General features: G+C 42.1%; 1 protein-coding gene across 1 annotated transcript in view; it reads right to left on the reverse strand.

Annotated features, from left to right (window-relative positions):
- shank3a (SH3 and multiple ankyrin repeat domains 3a) overlaps window positions 1–23,401 on the reverse strand; it is a 185,339-nt gene that overhangs the window by 121,080 nt on the left and 40,858 nt on the right. The gene's annotated exons all lie outside the window — the stretch shown is intronic.

Genomic DNA, 23,401 nt, shown 5'->3' on the forward strand with positions numbered 1-23,401 from the left:
TTATGGAGGAAGCTATACACAAATTATGTTGTCCTTTAGGGGACAAAAAAAAAACGTGTGCGCTGTCATTGCACCGACAGTCCAGTTGACAGTTTGACAGTTCTCCTTTCAATAGCCATTCAATACTGACGACCAACACAGCAGAAGAAATCCTGGGCACAACTCGTCTGTCACTTTCAAACAGTTGTCATGGTATGTCGGCCATCTTTAGAGGCTCAGTCTTACAATGTCTCACCTCGGTTGCGACTTGAATGTCACACTTCATTCTAAGTGATAAGTGCTTTGGCCCGGTGTGAGAACAGCAACAGCACTGAAATTAAACTGTGAGACGACTGAGGCAACAACAAATAGCATGTTCAGACAGCAGAAATGGATGGTTTACTAGAAAAAAAAAAACAAAGTGCGCAAGGTCATGACCAAGCCAGTGATGTATTGCTAATTCCATTACCTGCTACCTGTCTGTAATCTCACATGATTAGTGGCTTCCTCCTCTTATAGTATTTTTGTTTACATCCCATTACACGTGTGTCCTTTCTCCTTAGCTCGAGGCTAACGGCTAAAATGCAAATCAGCACGTTCTGTTTCAGACCTCAAATGGTAATGAGAGCACAGATTTACAGATACAGATATTGAGTCATTAGCGGCACTCGTCTTGATCTTAACTTTGAGTCGAAGCTTGTCTAGTGTTCTCTGCACACACTACAGCCACGAGGATGGAGTGCCCCCGCTGTGCTGGATCAAGAAAAAAGACAGGGAAGAAAAACAAAGAAAAAACAGAAAGAGGGGAAAGGGGGGGAAATGAAAGATAGTGTCTCATCTCAGCGCAGCAGAGCAAGAAACAGCAGCAATAATCAACTCCTAGAATCTATGGCAATTTACCAATGTGTTAAAGCAAGAAAATAGCCTGCAGTGTCAGTTTGATGCCTGGGACGAGGTGTCCTCGCCTGCCCTCCATATGATTAGAAATTACTTTTCAACTGCACCGCTGGATTTGTACGGCCTTTTGATATAAATGCGTTTTTGTCACTTTTTCCGAAAAGCCTATTAACGTTTGGCCCATTTGACGACTTCCACGAAAGAATCTGATAAAGACAGATAACTCATAAAAGCAATCTCAAATTGAAAGGTAATAAATTAAATTAATGACACTCTAAGCACCAATATTAATTTTGAGTTGATGTTCGTTTTGTAACCTGTGAGGGACCCCCGTATGTGTCCACAGACATTACTCCACCACAGGATAACAGGAGCTGGCTATTATGGGTTTTCCACTGCGGTTTGGTTGGTTGCCTTGAACCGCGCCGTGACCAGCAATTATTAGTCAAATGACTGATACAAATGATAAGTAAAAGGGCAAAATAGGGACGGCATCTGAATGCACAAGCAGAAATCGAAACAGACATTCAGGTGGAAGCGCTGCAAGAGAGAGACGGCACAGATTAGAGGACTGCATGGCTTGGCTGTGGTCTGTTCTGGTACTGAGCAGGACCTTGGTGAGCCTTATATTTAGGCAGCAACCAGGGCTGAGAGCAGGGGTGTCAAATCCTGGTCCTCGAGGGCCGCAATCCTGCATGTTTTAGATGTTTCCCTCTTCCAACACACCTGATTCAAATGATCAGGATGGTTATCAGGCTTCTGCAGAGCTTGATGATGAGCTGATCATTTGAATCAGGTGTGTTGGAAGAGGGACATATCTAAAACATGCAGGATTGTGGCCCTCGAGGACCACAGTTTGACACCCCTGGCTTAGAGAAACTTCAGCTTTATTAGTCTCAAACCTGCTAAGTTTAACAGCTATGGATTACAGGGAATTGTCCCTGATAAAGCCAGGATTCGGAGGATTGAATATGTTTTTGTGATTTCATATGGGGTCACCAATCAAGTGGCAGGAAGTGAGTGGAAGAGCTTTTACCAGCTAGATGGAAAAAAAGACGTTCTTTCTTTTAGTCCAGAACCCTGAGGAGGTTCTCGTCTCTTCCACCACTAAGGGGGGGATTATCTGCCACTACCTGATAAAAGCCTGGGTAGGAGGCCAGAAATTACAGAGACAACACTGGTCCCCTCGTGCAGCTATTCTCCTTTTTGTCTTTTCCCTCTTTTTATAAAGCGTTTTCGCCGCGGCTTCATAAAAAGAAAGCGTTCACACTTAACGTCCCGTTCAATAGCTCGTGTGCATCCATGCGTGATCCATACAACGGCGAGGCACAGATTTAACACGGGCTGCACCTATGTGTGTCAGACACTTGCACTGCCCTATATTTACACTCATTACCACATGGCTACACAGCCCCTGGTCCCTCACAGCTGGCCTACAGCACGCTTCGCCATGGATGAGTAGCAATTACAACGCTCGCCAACGTGATGCTTATTCGGGAGGATCATATACTGTCCTAATGCGAGCTGGCCCATAAAATACACACATGCTCTGAAACGTCACAACTGCTTAGGCAACAGACACAGTGAGTCGGTGTAGTGGGTCACGGGGATGCTCTGGGGACCGCGAGGCATCAGGATGATCGGAGCGCAGCCTAAACAGTTGGGAAAGAAGACGGGCCTGGAGCGGACATGGAAGTCAACGCAGAGCTTCGATGCTGGTTGTAGCAGCATCATGAAGACGAGCATATGGTTGAAGATATTCCCACATCACCATCGAGGCTGATTGCCAATTCCGTCATACGACACGTAGGAGCCGCAAATGTTGTTTTCGAGTACTGATCACTGGGTTAATAGTTTGTTTTATTGGTTTGTCATGGTGATGTGGGTCACGTGGGTGTAGTTGGTGACAGGTTGAGCCGTCAGAAGGGCTGCCAGTCAGTCACGTGGTGGTTTTACCTGTATAGCCGTAACTTTTGTTGACCACCACGCTTAAGTGACTAAGCATACGTCTAGTGTCTTTATTTTTTTGACAAGTGTACCGTAGCCCAGTACTGTGCAATGCCTGCAAATCATAAATCACTTTTAACAAAAGGGAGAGAAACGCATCCGATTTTGGTGCGTTACTTTGGAAGCTACAGCGCATCATACAATTAGACAGAACCCATCCTCGTCCGTTAGAAAAAGTTTGCATTGTGTGTTTTCGCTGGGTAACGCCTGACAGCTAGCGACTAACTAAGATTGTCACCGATCATATTGTAGCGACTGCACAACCGACTCCTAAGCAGCTACTTTGTGCCTCCAACCCATCAGGTACACCTTGTCGGCATGAAGCTGTCATGTCGATTCTGCCTGACTGACACTGACACGGAAAACGCTGGAGACAGTGACTGATAGTCTGATAAATCCGACCCAACAGTGTCGCCGAGATTTTCGGATGAGCGAAACAGCTGAAACCGCTGCGGGTTAATTTGATTTAATTCATTACCTCGTAAGCACTCGCTGAACAAACACTTCGAACGCACGACGCAAAAAGAATAAGCTGTCTTTGAAACAGATGTACTATTTCTACAAACATCGACACACACGTTGAGGAGACAAATGCTTTCGCTTGTGTGTAGTCACGTCAGCAAACACTCTTATCTGGCACAGAGTGTTCCTGATTCTCTGTCTGTCTACTCTTTGTTGACAGTCACTTATATAAAGGCTGGAGCAAGAGCAGGCAGGCCTTGACCCCTGTCTCCCAGATGCTTTGTACAGAGGCCATCCTGCTGCAGGGGCACTGCATTTTAATCAGACACACAAACAGACACAACTACAGAATCCGGCTGCACTCTCATCATACACCCCACCTCCCCGCTCACACAACAGGTTTAAGCAGCAGTAGGAATGTAATTTACACCTCTGGTTAGTGATCCTCTTTCTCTAAACAGCAGCATTTGTCACATTAAGTGATTTGTTTGTTTTTTTATCAAAAGCACATTTTTGTCAAAAACAACAACAACTGAAGTGACACGAGGGCTTTAATTGAATGCAGTATAGTATCATAGTACACATTAACAAAAAATACTTCAATATTTGGCCTTAGAGTCGTGCATGTTGAGGTGAACACTACAAAGACCTGGTTGTGACAGGATTTTCTTTTCATTGTGGAATAAAAGGCAAACTCTATGGCACACTGATAATAAAACAGTGCTGAGTGAGTCATAAGTGGTACAAAAAAAAAAAAAAAAAGGAGGACGTGATGAATAAGAAAAGATAAGGTTCGGCTAATTTGTTAAGTAAGCAGGGGAAAAAGGTTTTAAAATGCAAGGCACATTTTTTTTTTTTTTGAAATACGAGGATGAGAAATTACCGTCTCACATTAAAGCTGATGCAGTTGAACAAAAATGGGTTTTGTTGACCGTGTAGCATAAAATATGGACTTATTGATTTAAGAGTGAAGCAAACAGCACCTTACTAAGATGTACTCCAACTTTTTTCTTGGCAAAAACCACAAAGCAAACCGAGCAGAGGCGGCACAGTGAAGCAGTCACCGGTCGACTGCAGCTTCCACTCAGGTTCACTATCAAAACAGAAACTCCTCCTTTTAAACCTCTACTCATCACAAGGAGAGAAAAAAAAAAGAAAAACACAGTCAAATGGCTTAGCTAGTTTTATTTGTCAGTTGATTCTATAATTCATGGATTTATTGCAGAGTGTGACGGTCTAGAAGCATGTTCCTATTAAAAATGCAACACAGTGACGTTGTGTGGCAGAAACAGAAGAAAATGGAATCACGTGAGAGGAGGGAATGGAAGAGAGTAGCACAAGACATGATAAAGGAAAAGGGGTGAGCAGGAACGACAATAGGGCAAACCAGTGCTCTACTTACAATAGAGCTTTTGTCTTCTTTTCCTCTGTGACATTTTCTTTTGAATCTTACAGCTAATAAAAGACACAGCGAGGCTGTTTTGATGAACACATCCTACTAATAACATGTGGAGGCGACGTGTGCTCTTCATTTACCGTTGTAGATGTCACAATATGCATCTTCTTTGTTGTCAAACAATAAAAGGTGAGTCTACTTTATTAAAAATGTGACAGACTCTGATGAGCTTTTCTATTTAAATTTTCTTTTTTTTCCCTCTTTCAGTCCATCTCAGGTTCACTGCAGGTATTGCTCGCTGAAGTACTGCAGGATTCAATTTGTGCCACAATGAACAAAATCTTCCAAGAATCAAACAAAAAGGAATACATTTAGACTACAGCTATAGAAGAAAGCTACGTCTGACTACAATATTTATTTTATATTTCTTTCCCTAACCAAGATTTCTTTTCTGTAGTGACTCTATCCAGTTTTGTTTCAGTTCTAAATCTTCAGTATGAGCTCTATTAGAAGCAGTTGTCCCCAAACGACCACATACTTTGGCAGAAACAAGTTAATGGATCAGAAATGCAAAAAAACTTTAATTATCATTATTATCAAGAGCCTGTCACCATGTTGCCGTAGCAAAGCGAATGAGGTAGCAGCATCAGCAACACTGAGATTCCTATGTCTGTGAAGATTCTCAGTCATCCAGCTCATGGTTATTCTCGTGGACTAATCGTAGCAACTGGACTTGCTTGAGTTCCTTGAAGACGTTTCACCTCTCATCCAAGAAGCTTCATCAGTTCTGACTGGGAGTTCCAGATACTTATATTCTTAAGGAGTCATTAACACTTGACTTTCGGTTTCAGTTGAGGGTTTGCTGCTCCTCCCCCTCGTTAAAACTTACGAAACTCAGGTGTTAATGGCTCCTTAAGGATATAAGTATCTGGAACTCCCAACTAGTCAGTCAGAAATGATGAAGCCTCTCGGATGAGACGTGAAACGTCTTCAAGGAACTCAAGCAAGTCCAGTTGCAACGATTAAACTAACGAATAACTACAATTCCTATTTTGAGATGAATAGTATGTTTAGTTTGCCCGTGCTGATTGCGTATTTATGTTTGCGAGTGCTATGGAGATGTGGTTTGCTTCCATGGTGTTTAACATCAGTTTGACACAAGACAGACTCATGATAAGAACAGACTGTATATAAAAGACGGATTTAGCGACCAAGATGTCGCCGATTGGTCTGTGGACTACGGTTTTGAATCCTTGAGTTCAGAATTTTGCCATAACCGCCTTGTTTCTTTGAAACATTACATGACATGGAAAGGGTGGATCGGACTGAGGACACTATGCACGGTGACACTGTAGCAATCTCCCAATCCTGAGGTAGCCTAGCCCTAAAGCATACTCTGCTTTCTTGTTTATTGTTTTATATATTGGACCATAATTTTCCAAATGAACACTGTGCTGCAGTAAATTATCGTATCATGCAATATTCACTTTATCAAGAAACTAGTTTGATAGAATGTGTGGTTCTATCAGTCTTAATTTAAAACAGTCCATTCTAAAAAAAAAAGAGCAATAACTACAGATTATACCAATTGAAACAAAACAAACTTTTCTGCGCGCCCTAAAAGAGACCATAAAGTTATTAGTTAAATGTTTATTGAGGCAACAAATCAAGTGAGAAGTGGGGTCGGTTTCTCACAGAGTTCTATACAATCTGACTCATTTTTGCGACCAAAGGAGTCGCCCCCTGCTGGCAGTTAGGAAAAGTGCAGGTTTAAGGCACTGCAGTGTTGGTGTCACTTTTCAGAATTGGGGTCTATGGCTGAAATTAAAACTCTCAATCTGTGTTTTCTCCTACATTTGAAGAGTTCATTTGCAAAAACAGATAACTGCATTTTTGTAGATTTTCAGAAAACATATTTTTTGTTGTTTGCTTGAGATAAAATCAATCAAACTGAAGTTCAGTGGATTTGACTCAGTAGAAATGACATGAAAAAAATAGACATAACTTAGATTTGATTGATATTGTCTCAGGTACACAATGGAAAAGTGGGTTTTCTGAAGGTTTGTGAAGACGGAGTTATCTGTTTTTGCAAATGAACTCTTCGTTTGTAAATTTGCCACAGCAAGAGCAGCAAACCAAAGCTGCGTGCTTAGCGATGCTTGGGCATGTTAAGTCCCAATAATGAGCGTAACATACTGAGTACATGGACGGGCAACAAAGAACAGAAGTGGCCCAACAGTGGTTTGAAAAGCTTCTGTTGATGTTTGGGGGCGACATGGCTTTGCAGTGGCTCGTGCTGTTGCTTCACAGCCAGAAGGTTCTGGGTTCAGTTTGTGGGTTAACTAGTGGTTCTGAAATGGGAGTTGTTTGTCTCTTTGTGTTAGCCCTGACAGGATCCAGCCCTAATGAGCTTCTACAGGATAAAGCAGGTAAACCTAATTGATGTGGATGGATTATGACACTTGTTTTATGCAGCGAATCTAAAAGGCTGCTGGAAAACAAGGTAAATCCGAGCTGACTACAACTGCTATTCTCCAAAAGCGACCAACTTTTCAAAGACACGTTTTAAGCCTTGGATGACTGTTTGATGCTCAAAACAAAGCTTTTCGGTGGCGTACTCCTTTACAGTAATAACACATATTGACTGTTGAGTAATATGTTGAATATTTTATCTTGCTGGTGGATTTAATAAAGCCGCCCATTAATGGAACATATTAATTAACCTTCTTAGTTTAACGTGGGTGTTTAAACTCCCCGGAGACTAAAAAGCTGAGACGCACCGCTTTCTGTCTGCCGGTGCAGATTGGTGTGTTTGATCTGCGCGTGTCTATAAGTTTCTGTACTTGTGCCTGTATGTATGTCTGGTTGGGCCTCTGCCCACAGTATGTTTGTCTGAGAGACGGAACGCTGCAGTAATCTCCAATATCCATACCTAACAGGCTTAAAATGTAATGCTCTCAGCTACGAAAAGACCAATATATGGAGTGACAGAGTGTGGATTTGATCCCAAGGAAGAGGATTTTCTGTGAGGGGAATCTTCAACCTTTACTGTACAGCAGTAAAATAAATCGCTGAGTAATTTGATACACCCTTAAGCTTAGAGTCCAACACCACAAAAAAAAAGTCACAGAAGGCTTAAGGATGAAATCTATTGGATACATGCACACACACATACATGCACACACATACATGCACACACACACAAAATACACACACTGATTCATAATTCAGCACACTAAACACACACATTTTATTCATGAAGTATGAGTGCAGTAAAAAGCCTACACTCAGAGACAGTGATGGTGTGCCGTCACTATGGCAACAGCAAACACATCATTGACCGTAAATGTTTCAGCCAAACAGGCAGTTCACTTTTACACCTCTATCCAAAGCCCAGTGTCTTCTCACAGCCTGCTTTAGTTCACACGAGGCGGAGTCGTTATCATCATAATCCTGATACCTGTTCTAAATAACGCGCTCCCTGCAGCGCTTCTCTGGCCTCACAGACATTTAGTATTTGAGAGAGTCCTTTAACTAAGATTTTTTTCTGTTTGTTTAGTCCATGTAGGGGGGAGTTCTGGTCTTTTTTATTTGTGTTTTTGTAGCAGAAAAAAAAGGACAACAAGGAAAAGAGACAAAAGCAGAGGAGTAAAATAATCCTCTCTGCATTTTTCATCTGGAACCGAGCCATCTGCTGACACAGCATGCACACACTAGCATGGTTACCCTATTATGCGACCTGGTGCCACTTTCAACATGAAATAAAAACTAAAACGGGACACAATGAGACAAATTGCAGTGCAGTTGTTTTAACAATTAAATGCTCTGTTTCTGATAAACACATATCTGTAACTCCTTCACAGAACAGAAATAATTTGGTACGTTGCTGACAAATAAATTACACTTACAAAATTAAAAACTGAATTATATATCCTTGTAAAATAACACATAGTTTACTGTGCACAACATAATAAACTTGAAGTGCATCCCTGGACACACACTTTTAACTGGAGGTTCATAAAACTCAAAACTAACAAATAAACAAGATGCTACAAACCAAACTACTGTGCACGTTGCTCCACATTATGGGTTTTTAAATAATAAAAAAATGTCAGTCTCATAAATCAGCATTTACTTTTGATCTTATGAATCACTCTTGCAGTAACGTGTTGCGTCTAACCTCTGTGGCCCGGCTCCTGGTTGCTCTCTCTGACCTCAACAGCATGGTGCCTCGTGGGTAATCCTTTCCAAGAAGTAATACGATTTAGCTCCGTATGATATCTAGTATTCCTCTTGATGAAGCACAGTTTGGGCCACTGGGAGATATCTGAAAGGGTCGGCTAAAAAGGCTAGAACAAAGCAGGGTAAAGCCACAGCCTCTTTCCCGCTAAACAACACACTCACAAAGTTGCAGAGCACAGGCTTATTGTATGGGAACCCCCCCACAACATGCTGTTGTACACTCAACCGCAACCAGTTCCACCCACCCTCCTGGCCACATTGGCAGCATAGCTTTGTCCAGCATTGTCTATTCCACCAGGACAATTGAGCTCAGGTTTACTTGCCAACTGGTTAATGAAAAAAAAAGACGGAAAAAGCATAAACAAGAACACAAATATGTGTGTGTAGGCTTCTGTTTGAGGCTACACTGAGACACAAACGCAGGAAAAATCTGTATGAAAGGCAGCCGACTCATAAGTGTTGTACAGCAATACACCACCCACAGTCTGTATTTGAAAATGAAACACTCGTGTAAGCTCGTAATGTGGCTACATTCACAGAAATTATAATGGATTGCAATTAAAACCAAGTGGCAGACGCTATAATGTGCAAATAATCAGATGCATCCAATTGTGCGTCAGACAATGCTGAGGACTGAGATAGAATGATGCATCGAGTCATATTTGAGCACAAATATAATGGTTGGCATAATACCGAGCACACAGATGGAGGATGGAAAATTTGATTACGGTTTAAGAAGATTCTTTGGATATAATTACACATTTCTCTAACTATTTAAAATCCATTGTATCACAATGTTTGCAGGCTGACCATGTGTAGATGAAAACCACAACATTCAAGGACAAAAATTCTGGGTTGACTAAAAGACTACGAGTCAGGATTTCATCTAAGTTACAGTTCATAAATTCTGTCACATGAAACATGACAGCAGGCTCGACTGTTGTTTGTATGCATGACTGTCATTTTGTGTGTTTGTGTTTGTAAGCAGGTTGGGCAGAGAGGATGAGGGGAATGCATGCTGTCATCAGAATCAAAGAGTCCAGAGAAAGAAAAAGCTGAATCAGGTCCAGTCATGTGCTTTCAAACTGACACCAGGACACAAGCAGGCAGACAGCAGGGGGACGGAGCCAGAGGATGAAACACAGCTAAACAGACCAGAGGTAAGCTGGAGCGCAGTCAAGTAAAACTTGTGTCAAAATAAAGCTGAAAATATCGCAAAAAAAATGATCTTCCCCTACATTTGAACCTTGGCTGAAAACAGGCCTACGGGCTACAGAGAGAGAACAGATGAGGCCAGCAAGCGAGCTCCAGGCTGAGACGGGGGGCATGTGGGAAGTGTATTTGTTCAACCCAATAATTATTAGAACTCTATTGTTACTTTATGCCGCTGGCATCCTATTTTACAGTCATCTATTCAAACACCCTGACCTAGAATGAAGAGTCTCCAGTTAGTGGGATGTACAATGTGCTATTTTTCCACTGTGAAATCAACTTGGGAAATGAGGTGTAAAGATCAAGACTAAACAAAAAGTTCAGTTTCAATCGAGACAAATGGATCGATGAATGGAATCAAAATGCGTGAAAGTTCCACTGTATGTCAGAAACATGAGTGGTAACAAGTGTGGTCTTATATATGTTTTGAATTCTCACACATTGATGCAGTCCAAAATTATTTAAACTCATACCAAATTTTAAACTATAGTACATTTTGTCCATTAGTTCTCATTTGGATGAAAAAGAAATAAACAAGGGACAAAAGACAGTAAGGCATTGTGTTAGAGAATGTATTGTTGTGTTATTTATGGGGTTTTTTCTTCTTTTTATTTTTCATTTTTACAAAAAAATCCCATGTGGAAGACCATCCTTTCCCTCCGAAATTCCTGAATGCTAACAAGGCTTTTGCATGTCCCTGCTGGGATTTTGGATGAATCCTCTCCAGATCTTCGAGGCTGGAACGCTTCCTTGCCACCACTCTGGTCTTCAGTTCACTCCAAAGATTCTGAATGGATTCAGATCTGGACTCTGGCTAGGCCACTCTAAAATGTTGATATTGTTTTCTTTTACCCTTGTCTTGACCACTTTGGCTCTATGTTTCAGTTCATTGTCTTGTTGGATGGTACAATGCTGCCCAAGGCCAAGTCCTTCTACATATTGCATGATGTTTTCCTTCAGAATCTTAATGTTGTCCTCTTTTTTCATGATGCTGTTTACTTTGACAAGGTTCCCTGGCCCACTTACACCCCTAAAGTATTACATTCCCACCACCATGCTTAACTGTGAGAATGGTGTTCTTGGAGCTGAAAGCTTCTCCTTTCTTTCGCCAAGTGAAGGCTACGTCTCTATATCCAACCAGTCCATCTTCATCTCATTTGCCCATAGAACTGATGACCAAGAGCATTCATCTTTACCCAGGTGAGCCATTGTAAAGGCCAGGCATGACTCTGTTGGAGAAGTGGGATCCTTCTTTGTCACCATCCATGGATTCAGCCTTGTGCAGTGACAGCTGAAGTGTCTACTTGGGATGTTGGTACAAGAATTGTTCAAATTCATCAGGATAGCTTTGGCGATGATTCTTGGATTGTTTTTGGCCTCTCACATGAGCGTTCCTGCCAGCAGAGGGGTCACTTTTGGCTTCTTACAGATTTTTCACAGTGTGAACCTCCTTGTACTCTCTGATTATGCTTTGTACTGTGGCCACTGGCACTTGAAAGCACTTGGATATGGCTTTACAGCCTTCCACAGTCTCGGGAGCAACCACAATGCACAGCTCTCTCTCAGTGACAGACCCAGGAAGCTCTTGAAGCTCTTTGACTGTCAATGACTATCAACTGACTAGTAACTGACTAGAGATGTAGTGCGTCACGATTGTCTAGAACGTGTTAGCGATAACCAGGACTATCTGGAATGGTAAAGAAGCTTCAAACTATTTCAAGGGGTATGGATATGTTTGGACATAACATTTTTGGAAAAGCAAAGAATAAACACATACATACTACAAATACTACACTCCTAACTTAATTTGTAAATTAACTATAAATCAGAATTTGATTAATTAATGGCTTAACTATAGGCTTAATATTATCTGTGAACAGGAAAGATTACATACATTTTCCATCCGAACAGTCTACCCATGTGGCTGTGGTGTTCGCATATTTACAGAAACGTCTCTTCAGGATGAGTCATAATTCACAGAAGGCGACTATGGAGGTAACTGCATCATCTCTACTGCGGAAAAGAGCTACTGGTGGACAACAAACAAAAAGATGTTGGATTTTACCAACTTGGGCTTGGCTCATCGCCTGGTGTCACCAACACCAACATTGGTGATGCAAAATTCTTCCAAAAGTTGTTCTATTGTGATTTATCGTAAAGTTTCATCTGTCAGTGCCACAATACAAAGCAAACTAGTGAAAAACTAAAGGGACGCTACGGACAACGGCACTGACACTCTAAAATCGACTTTAATAGCATCAGCAGAGCCCAAAGAATTAACATTAGCAGTACCTACAAGCAGAGACCCACATAGAGCTCACTGGGGTGTATTATGAACAGCCGAGGGCTACAGTTTCTACATGGCCTGGTTTCAGAGCATACCGAACAAAACAGAATCAATTTCTTTTTTTTTGAAACCGTCTAATCACTGTTTCTCTCGTACACGCCCCTACGTAGGCACTCGGTCAAAATGAAAAATTGAGATGGGAGGTGAGATACTGTTGCGGTGAAGAAGTGGTGTAGTGCTGCAATTTCTCCGGGAAGAACTTGCACACGTGTTTAAAAGCCAGCGACACAGAGATGACACAAACACAGTTGGGTAGGAGCAGCATCCCAGTGTATAGGGCATAATTAGGTATCTGTAATGTTAATTTAGACTGTCTCTCCACAAGCCGGGACCAAAACAAAATAAGACAAATCGCACATTAATTGAGTGTGTAGTTTAAATGGCTGTTACTTAGACCGGCTTAATTTGTAAGCATATGGAAAACAAAGTCTGAAAACAACAGATAGGACATAATACTAAGCTCTAAATAAGAGCTATTCATAACCTATACATACTGAATCAATAATAGACCCAATGGGAAGATGGAAGATGTGCTTGTGTGGGAGATTTTGTAGCATAGGTCAGGCTGCCCATATGTGCAGTAGCTTGAGTCACGCTTGCCCGCAGGGCGTCCTGTTGACAGCTGCCACCTGCTGAACCCTCACTGTCTGAGACTGACAGCTCTGAGACTCTCGGTAAGGGTTCACAGAAAATAGTGGCGGTTACTTAGCTTAACAAGTTTCTCCACACTGCCCCAACTATTGTGCTATTTTGTTTTAGCTATCTTGCACTTTTGTCCCTCTCAGTCAGGAACACACACATAGTAAGATCATCTCCATCAGGGAGCATCAGTGGCACGTTAACACAGTAGAATGACACAACCAAAGCATCATCGTAGTAAAGACCTATTTTGTTCTGGGAAGATGCACTGACAAATCCTAACACACACCCTGCCATGTGCACACATACACACATGCACTCACATGTACACACATACACACACTTGCATTCATGATTGTCTGTCACATACAGACATTTGCATGCACATACAATTTTTTTGCCTCGCTTACTTCAAGATCCAAAAGGCAGAACACAGCCACTGACACTGGTCACAACTAGACACATCCACACAACCTCTAGCACAACAGGCGCACACAGACATATATAGAAATGCACACACTGATCCCAGCCCACCGTGAGTAACTGAACCAGTGCAGAGAAAAACATTAGCATTCTGTCAGGGTTTCAGACAAGACTGCACCAGCTCCTCACACAGCCAACATGCAGCAGAGCATAACAACAGAACGAAAGCCAGAGAAAGAGAGAAAGCGAGAGCACAGACAGGTAGTCAGGGATGGGTTGGGGAGTGGTGGAGATAGGAAGTGTGAAAAACAGAGCGACAGAGGGACAAGAAGATGTGTTAACACCAGAGGTAATGGCAAAATTAAAGAGATGATGAGAGCAATTGGGGTACCTTACTATTGAGCCTGGCCTTCCTGGCTTCTTTAATTTTTCTTTGCTTTTTCTTAGCTGGTTGTCTTCTGCCCAGAGCGGATCCCATCTCACACACACATGGACTCACTGCCCCGTCTCACACGTAGTACCGTAGGTCAGCTACAGTTCGAATGCCAAAACATCCTCCACATGGCCATATCCAGCCCCCACCTCCTGCTCCTCGTCTACTCTCCTCTTGTTCTCTCTCCTTCTCCTTCACTACCTTTCGTCTTGTCAAAGGAGCACATGCAGCCTCACATGGTCACAAACACTCACCCGGACCAGGACGCAAAAAAAAAAAAAAAAAAAACACTTAGTCCTGTGCATGCACAGACAGACGGAGAGATGGCAAGGGGTGATTTTGCAGGATGCTGGAGAGAACAGAGGGAGAGTGGGGGAAAGAGAGAGCCAGAGAAGAGGGAGGGAAAACAGAGGGAGGAGAGAAAGTGTAAGATAGAGGGAGGGAAAACCAAATGAGGAAAAAAAAAAAAACGGAGGGACAGTGGGTGGGGTATAGAATCAAGGGGTAGATATGGATATTCAAAGTGAAAGGAAATACGGAGAATAATGAGGAGAGGAACACAGACATATTGTAGGGAGCTGGCGCAATCTCCATTATTACAGCAATGTGCCAAACCAAGCGTTACATGACAGTAGGAGCTGTGTGACTATTGACTAATGCTCCTGTTTTTGTATCTCGGTATTCTTGGAAATATGGTAATATTTAAATCCACAAACTGCTTGTATAAACAACTCCATTTTCGTTGTATGTGCACGCACAGATTGCACAACGTCACACATCAACAACACGGAGACAAATACAGCATCTCAAATTAGAAACAGTCCAAACAATTTCAGCTCAACTGTCTGCATGTTTTTAGAAATCCCAAGTTCCACGTCTATATTTGTTTGTTAGTGCTTGAATAAGTTGTTTCCAACCAGATATGTCTCTACTTTCTTCAAAGCACTACATTTATCATCTTTTTTTTGTGGGATTATCCATAAGGGGAGCTTTGTGTGTGAAGGATTCCCCGTTGGAAACGTCCTCTCATCCTGTGCCATGCAGCTGTGTGTATGTGTGTGTGTCTACGTGGGTGTTTGTGTCCTACGTCAAATTTTATATTAGCTGCAGCTGCAATAATACTGCATTGATAGCAGGGTTTAGTTACTATCCAAATGCTCTGTGGGATCGGGCATCTCATAACAACATCGCACATACATTCTCTGTGTAGTGTTATTATAAATTGAAAATAATGCAGGCATTCTCATTCATAAACACAATACGCTGCTAACAACAGTACAATGCTTCAGTGAAGGAGGAATAGCATTACTCTGCAATACATTTTATGAGGGGGGCCCTTTGTGAATTATGCTTCCCCGCACTTGTGCATTAACAAATATGTGGCGTACGGTTTAGCTTGTGAATCACACTGGACAAGTCAAAACAGTTTCCTCCAAAGAGCAAACGCATTTAATACTTTGATATTGCGTGCACTTTCACAATGCATTTATGATAACAGCAGAAAAGAAATGCGCTCACGCTGGCATTGTGTTCTTTGGCATCCATGACCACATTATCAAATAGTGCGTTACTAAATGCTCTCCACTACCATTTTGCCTCCAGCTCCCTCTAACCCCCAACCTCATTTATCATCTCTATACCTCTGCCGCCCAAAGCCTCCATTCATAACTATATACATGCAGCATATCTGTCTATCCACACATCCGACTCTCTGATCTTACATTCTGAGTGTATATATATATTTTATTGGATGCAAAGATATATAGCTCCAATATACTTGAGACTAACACACACGTTGCTCTCAAAATTACATACATTTGCATGAATGAATCCCAAGGGCAAGCCGAAGCATTAGTATTCTGCTTCTAATAAATAAGACACCAAGAAGTAGGTGTAACCTCGGAGAAAATCAAGCAGAAAATTAAGTTTCTGATGCCACACAATTATTGAGTCAGTCTGAGTAAGTTGTTTAAAAGACTACTGATAAAAAGAAAGTTTTCTTTCTATCACTGGAAGCCCTTTGTCACACTACAAGAAAGCCACCCATTCTGGAGGCCTGTCTGGTGCATAGCCATCAGCCCACACCAAACACCCACACACATGCACTATTTTTTTTCTAAAAGTACGCTATGTAAATTTTCCATGAAGCCACCATGCATGGGTAACCAGGACAGTTACAGAATGACGAGGTCTGATTCGGCCGGGCAAAGGGAAAATGAATGGGAAAATCCTATCAACTATGACCTAATTTTAAACTTTAGCCTCCAGCTAATGAACTCCATGATAGCTAAGTAGGCTAATGCTTGACCTCTGCCTTGCAGGGCAGCTCGCTGCAGGATGAATGGTGAGCATAGAGGCAGCCAAGGCTGCGAGAGTCACCCATAACAGGATTTCCCTCTTTACCCTTTAAGTAATTATGCAACAAAAGCAAATTTGCCATTTAGAAAAAAGAGAGGGGATATAAACGTCAATGTTCCATTACTGGGTAACATCCTTTGCTTAAAGCTAATCTTCACTCATGCAAGCACAGGAAACTATTGTTTTCATTACTACTGCCAAGACAGACAGAGATCTGCAAAAAGCCTTTAACATCCTGTCTAATTGAATAATTGACAATTGTAACACATCTGCAAATATTAAACACATCCATTCTTCTGAAGTGCAGAAAATATGACAAAGGCAGAGTCAGCCGCGATCTAATTTGAACATGACCGTGGAATCGATAAGCCTCAAAAGCTTCATACATTACTTTCACTGGGGAAGCAATAGATGCTGTGGCCCTGTTACAGCAGCCAGTTGCCATTAGACCTTTACAATAATTCAAAATGTGAATCTGTGAAAAATATTTTACACACAAATATGCATCAGTATTTTATATACACCAAACAGCTACAGAGCATTAAGGTAACCTGTCTGTATTTGTTGTGTAGGCCCCCTCATGTCACCAAAACAGCTTTGACCCATTGGAAAAAAGACAAAGGATCCTTTGGGTCCTGTGGGTTGTGAGGGAGGGCCTCCATGGGTGGATCAGGCTTGTCCCGGCACATCCTCCATCCATCCATTACCTATACACCGCTTGATCCTCACTAGGGTCGTGGAGGGCTGGAGTCTATCCCAGCTGACTCAGGGTGAAGGCAGGGGACACCCTGGACAGGTCACCAGTCTATCACAGGGCTACACTTAGAGACAGACAACCAAGCACACTCACATTCACACCTATGGACAATTTAGAATCACCAATTAACCTCAACGTGTTTTTGGACTGTGTGGGAGGAAGCCGGAGAACCTGGAGAGAACCCACACTGCATGCAAGATCCCGGGTGTCCTCACCGAGATGCGAACCGGCGACCTTCTAGCTGTGAGGCAACCGTGCTAACCACTGCTCCACCTTGCAGGCCCCAGCACATCCTGAAGATGCTAAACCAGATTGGGAGCTCAGAATTTGGAGGCTTTGTCAACGCTTTCAGTTCTTTGTTGTGTTTCTTGACCTGTCCCAGAGCATTTTTTGCGGTGTGGCGGGGTGCATTGTCCTGCTGGGGGAGCCCGCTGCCTTCAGGGTGTGCTGTTGCCATGGAGGTTGTGTGCTTGGTCTGCAACAACGTTAAGGCAGGTGATACATGTCAAGTAACATCCACTTGAACACTCAGGGTTCCCAGCAGAACGTCGCATTTCAACAACAGGATCAGTGTCATTCACTTCACCTGTCAGCGGTTTTAATGTTGTCGTTCATTATCTGCTGCAATGACTATTTTGTCTGTGCTCAGATGTCTCTGTGTTGAGAGAAAATAAAACTGTATTATGGCAATTTCTGGAGTAGTAGAGCAAAATTACCACCCTTCTTCTCTCCAATAACACAGCTGTCCTCAATAACTCACTACTAAAAAAAAAAAAAAAATAGGTAGCTCAAACAACACACTGGCTTTCACAGCTCATTTACACATTCAGGTTTTTACTCTGTGAGACAGTGTTAGTGGCAGGGAGATGAACACTCTCTTCCTCCATTTGAGAATTTTCGCCAGTTCCACTTCCACTGACCTGTGAGGCAGGCCAATCACAACAAATTCTATCGTTATAGATGATTTATTGTGTGAAATTACCGCGTAAATTGAAGCAGGGCAGAAATTGATCTTGGCTGAGTATGTCATTTGAGTCCCACTCACTCATACTTTGTCATAGCAAATACACTGTAGCAAAAGAAGCAGACGGAAGCAGCTCACACCAGACCGGTTAGACAAAAGAAATATTTGCGAGCATGACTAATCTTTCTCATCACCGCTTTTCCGCATCTTCATCTCATTTAGTATTTCACACTCCCTCTCCGTCTCTGACACTCTCGACAATAGTGCACAACAGAAGCACAGTCGCTGCCCGTGAATAATCAGCGGAGGGACAAAATAGCATAAAGAGGCCGACAATGAACTCAAAGGTCCTCCTCTATCAAAGCAAGCGATTTCAGTGACATTTTAAATGCCCCCCACATTCACGCTTTTCCCTGATTTTTTTGACTAGTTAAAATCCAATGAATTCTCCAAGCCTCATAATAAATCCTGACAGGCTACATTTTATTTGCTCAACTAAATGCTGCAAAGTCTCTAATTAGGAATTGGACCCTGATAAACAAAGGTAAACTGTAGAGCTGCTATATATGGAACAGACTTATTTGCTGTTGTCCAGAAACATGCAGTAGAAGTAGAGTCATTTGCATTTACTACTGTGACAAAGGTGGTAGATACCAAAACCCACACCAGTGCAAACCTTCTAAGAGCCTTTTGTTGACATTAGAACAAAAGCGAGCTCTTTGCTAATCTATAGTCTTGAACGTTAAACCACTCGATGTTCGGTAGACTCTCGGTTTTCGCTCGTCAAACTATGACTGTGAGGATTAACTACATAATCAAATTTCCTCATGGGATATACATGAATCCCGCTACAAAGCTAAATCAGTCATAAGCCATTAAACTGTTCTCACAAGTGTAGCATTAGTCTATTAATTGTAAGAAAAGCACATCTAAGTACATTAGTCACACATGAGGGTTAATAGGCTCATTTTATCGTCTTATTTTATGTTTTTTTTCCTTCCTTTTTCTATGTGAGACGACATATTTCGATGTGTTTGATTCCAAAACAGCATGTAAAGAATAACTACCATTCTCTCATTGGTGAAAAGAGTTTTTTGACTGAGTCACGAAAGATCAAAACTGCAGCTCCCTAATTTCCACACAGCAGCATTGCTCAGCTGTAACCCTCTCTTTCACAGACAACACACAGAAGGACACAGAGTTCACACTATAAATCCTCTCCAGTGTAAATCTGCCGTCTGATGGGGTTTGATGCAAATGCATTTAGTTTTCTCTGCTCTGCTCCATTCATCACACCCACTTACAGCACAGACACGCACACACAAGCACAGACACACACTCTGAGGCGCACATTCAGGGTTGAATATTATCTACTAGAGCATCTCAAACAATTGGAATATGGTTGAAGAAAAAAGTTCTTTTTTTAAAGTTTAATTAAAAAATGTACACTTTTATACATTCTGTATTTATGACAAGTAAAGTGAAATATTCCATGCCTTTTTTTTTGTTGTTTTAATTTTGATGACAATGACTTATAGCTCATGAAAATCAGAAATCCAGTATCTCCCATTATTGCCTAAAATTAATCCAAAAAAAGGATTTACAATACAGAAAAGTCAAACTTGGGAAAAGTATGAACATTTATATATTTAATGCTTGGTTGGGGCTCCTTTACTTTGAGTTACTGCATCAATGCAGCGTGCCATGGAAGCAATCAGCCTGTGGCACTGCTGAGGTGTTATTGAAGGCCCGGTTGCTTTAATAGTGGCCTTCAGCTCGTCTATATTTTTGGGTCGGTTCTCTCTCATTTTCCTCTGGAGAATGCACATATGGGATTCTATTGGGTTGAGGTCAGGTGAGCCGGCTGGCCAATCAAGTAATATCATGGTCGGTAAACCATTTGATAGTAGTTTTGGGTGCAAAGTCCTGCTGGAAAAGGAAATCTCCAACAGGCTCGTCAGCAGATGGAGGCGTGACACGCTCGAAAATCTCTTTGTAGACGACGGCGTTGACTTTGGATTTGATAAAACACAATGGACCAACGTCAGCACATGACATGGCACCAAAACCCATCAAAGACTACGGAGACTTCACACTGGACTTCAAACACCTTGGATTCTGTGACTCTGAAGTCTTCCTCCAGACTTTCACTGAATCGTTCCAAATGAAATGCAACATTTATTTTCAACTGAAAAGAGGACTTTGGACAACTAAGCAACAGCCCAGTTCTTTTCTTCTCTGCTCTGTTAAGATGCTTCTGGTGTCCTGGTTCAGGATATTAGAAATGTGACAGTTATCGTCTCTTTCCTAAAGCCATCTGTGCTCTGGGGCTCTTGATGCACTGACACCAGCCTCAGTCCACTCGTTGTAAAGCTCTCCCAAGTTCTTAAATCAACTTTTCTTGACAATCCTCTCAAGGCTGTGAGCATCCTTGTTGCTTGTGCACCTTCTCCCACCACACGTTTCCCTTCCAGTCAACTTTCTATTATCTCTGCCAACAACAGAGATAATGGAAAGCTGACTTTCAGCAATGGCCTGCTGTGGCTCCTTGAGGAGGAGGTCGAAGGTCGTCTTCTGGACAACTTTCAGGCTGCAGTCGTCCCCTCACGGATGTTTGTGAGACACACAGTATTTACACTGATTTAATAGTAATTTGCTGTAACTTAAAATGAAATATTCTAATATTATGAGGTATGGTTTTAAAATTTTAGAGGCTTTAAGTCATAAACATAAAAACTAAAACAGAAAAATGCATGAAACATTTTACTTTACATGTAATGAGTCTAGAATATATTCAATTTCCTGTTTCTTAAATAACTGATGTAATCCATGCTGGCTAAAGGCTAACCCCTTCAGACCAGCAGGACCGTCCTCCTACTCTCCAATGTCCGCTCCCTCCACAACAAGCTGGACGTTTGCTGAGAGAAACCCGCAGAGAGTGGAGGGACTGCTGTGTGTTTGCTTTAACAGAAACATGGCTCCATGACGACATCCCAGACGGACATACAGCTGGAGGGAACGACATTAATCTGGGCGGACAGACAGACAGCTAGCTGTGAGGCAGCATCTGCGACTTCATCATCGTCACACCATCATGTGTGTCCCTGAAGACCTACCAGGACCTGAAGAGGTTCAACATGTTCAACGTGATGGCGGCGCGCATGGATGCAGCGCCCCCTTCAGGAGACAGCGAGAGTGAACGTTTAGTGTCTTGCCTATTCCAGACATGCATTCGGCAAAACTTACTAATTAAATGATCCTGAAGAAACGCTCTCTCATCTTGCCTGTAGTACTGTCTGTACAGCAACATGACAATAAACTTGATTTGATTTGATTGGATAAATATTACACTTTTTCAGGACATTTTAACTATTTACGGTACTACTTGCAAACATCTGTTGTTACATCCGACCTGTCATTCCACACCTGTCCACCAGTCGTCCCACTGAGTTCCTGCTTCAGCCTCTTACAGAACCAGTCACCTGCCTGCACACCTGTTCCCCATCGCTTCAACAGTCACAGTATACAGTGTGCCCGGCCAATATTCACACTCTGCCAGATCGTCCAAGCTGCCAAGCAGACTTAGCGTGCCAGTTTGAATCCTATTCTGTCTCTCTGTATCTGCATTTGTGACCACCTGCCTGCCCCTCACCACTGTGCGCCAGCCCTTTGGTTCCATTTGCCAGCTGGGAATGCCTTTTTTGATACTGTCTAAAAGCATTCTGATCTATCGAGTGAAGACTGAGTCTACTGAACCTGCATTGCCTTCTGCGGTCTGTTCGCATCTGGTCAGCAAGACACAAACAACCAACACACATATTTATTCAGTTCATTCTGATATATATGTAGAAGAATGTTGTACTTCAAATATTTCCCATCTGATATTTGACCTCACTTTTAAACATCCATTAAGAATTCTTTCACAAAGAAAAGCACCAAAAAGACAGAAGATAACATATAATGTTGTGTTCCATCATAGTTCCAATGACTGATTGAGTTGGACATGAAATTATGTGTTTTAAAATATGAATGTAACTATTAGGATTATTAGACCAACAAGTAGTAACTGCTGAGCATTTTGACAAAAACCGGGGGAAGAACTTGGGTGACACACATGGCTAGATATAATTGAAGCCGCAATGACCTTAATTTTCACCTGCTCATTTGAACATGAGACGGCAGCACAAAACAGACCTGGTTCATGTTTTTTTTTGTGGCCATGCTGCCTCGTGTATGAGCACACATTGTCCTTATACAAGGCTCTTAGTGGCCCTGCATGGCCTAAAAAGAGAGTACTTCAATTACACATGAATGAACCAACAAATACACAGAGCAGAGCTTTTACTCTGGCCTTCTTTTCAAGCATCTCATAAAAAATTAGAGGGTAAAACTGAGCTAGAACCTCATGGATGCAAATACTGTCACAAATAAGCGAAAACTCTAATGCCACGTTCAGACTGCAGACAAAAGGGGCAAACATCTGTATTTTTGGGGGGGGGGGTCATATGTTGCATATGTGTGAACAATGTGAACAGCACAATTCACAACAACTCTTCATTTCTGACTTGGGCCACTGCTATATATGATCCTAAATTGAATCAATAATATCAAGATATAAGCCAGATTTTTTGGCAAAGCAACCTCAGATTGAAGAGTCACATCGGAATTTATGCAGCAGGTCAGATCTGAGTGTCTTTCCATAAAAATCTTTAGGAGAGACAGAGTGCTGCATGTCACATATTTCCTCATGTTATTTTTTATGCATGTGGGATTGTGATATTGGCCACATTTGGAGAAAAACAACAAAAATCCTAACAGGTCAACAAGAGAATTTAATATGAGCAATAAATCAGAATGAGCACTGAGGCTTGCAATCATGTAGAATTTCCGAGTCAATGCAACGATCCATCCATCCATCCATCCATCCATTATCTATACACCGCTCAATGCTCACTAGGGTCGCAGCTGACTCAGGGTGAAGGCAGGAGACATCCTGGACAGGACACCAGTCTATCACAGGGCGACACTTAGAGACAGACAACCAAGCACACTCACTAGCACTAACGACTCACATAACGAGGGGGGAGGAGCACCAAACCGAAACTAAAACTACCAAAACTCAGGTGTTAATGGATCCTTAAGGGTATAAGTATCTGGAACTCCCAACTAGTCAGTCAGAAGTGATGAAGCCTCTTGGATGAGAGGTGGAACGTCTTCAAGGAATTGATCTATGACTAAACTACGAGAAAAATCTCTATGTTCCACAATCGCACTGCGGCTGCATT

Source organism: Stegastes partitus, unplaced genomic scaffold (assembly GCF_000690725.1).
Source record: "Stegastes partitus isolate 25-593 unplaced genomic scaffold, Stegastes_partitus-1.0.2 Scaffold709, whole genome shotgun sequence".
Lineage (NCBI taxonomy): Eukaryota > Metazoa > Chordata > Actinopteri > Pomacentridae > Stegastes > Stegastes partitus.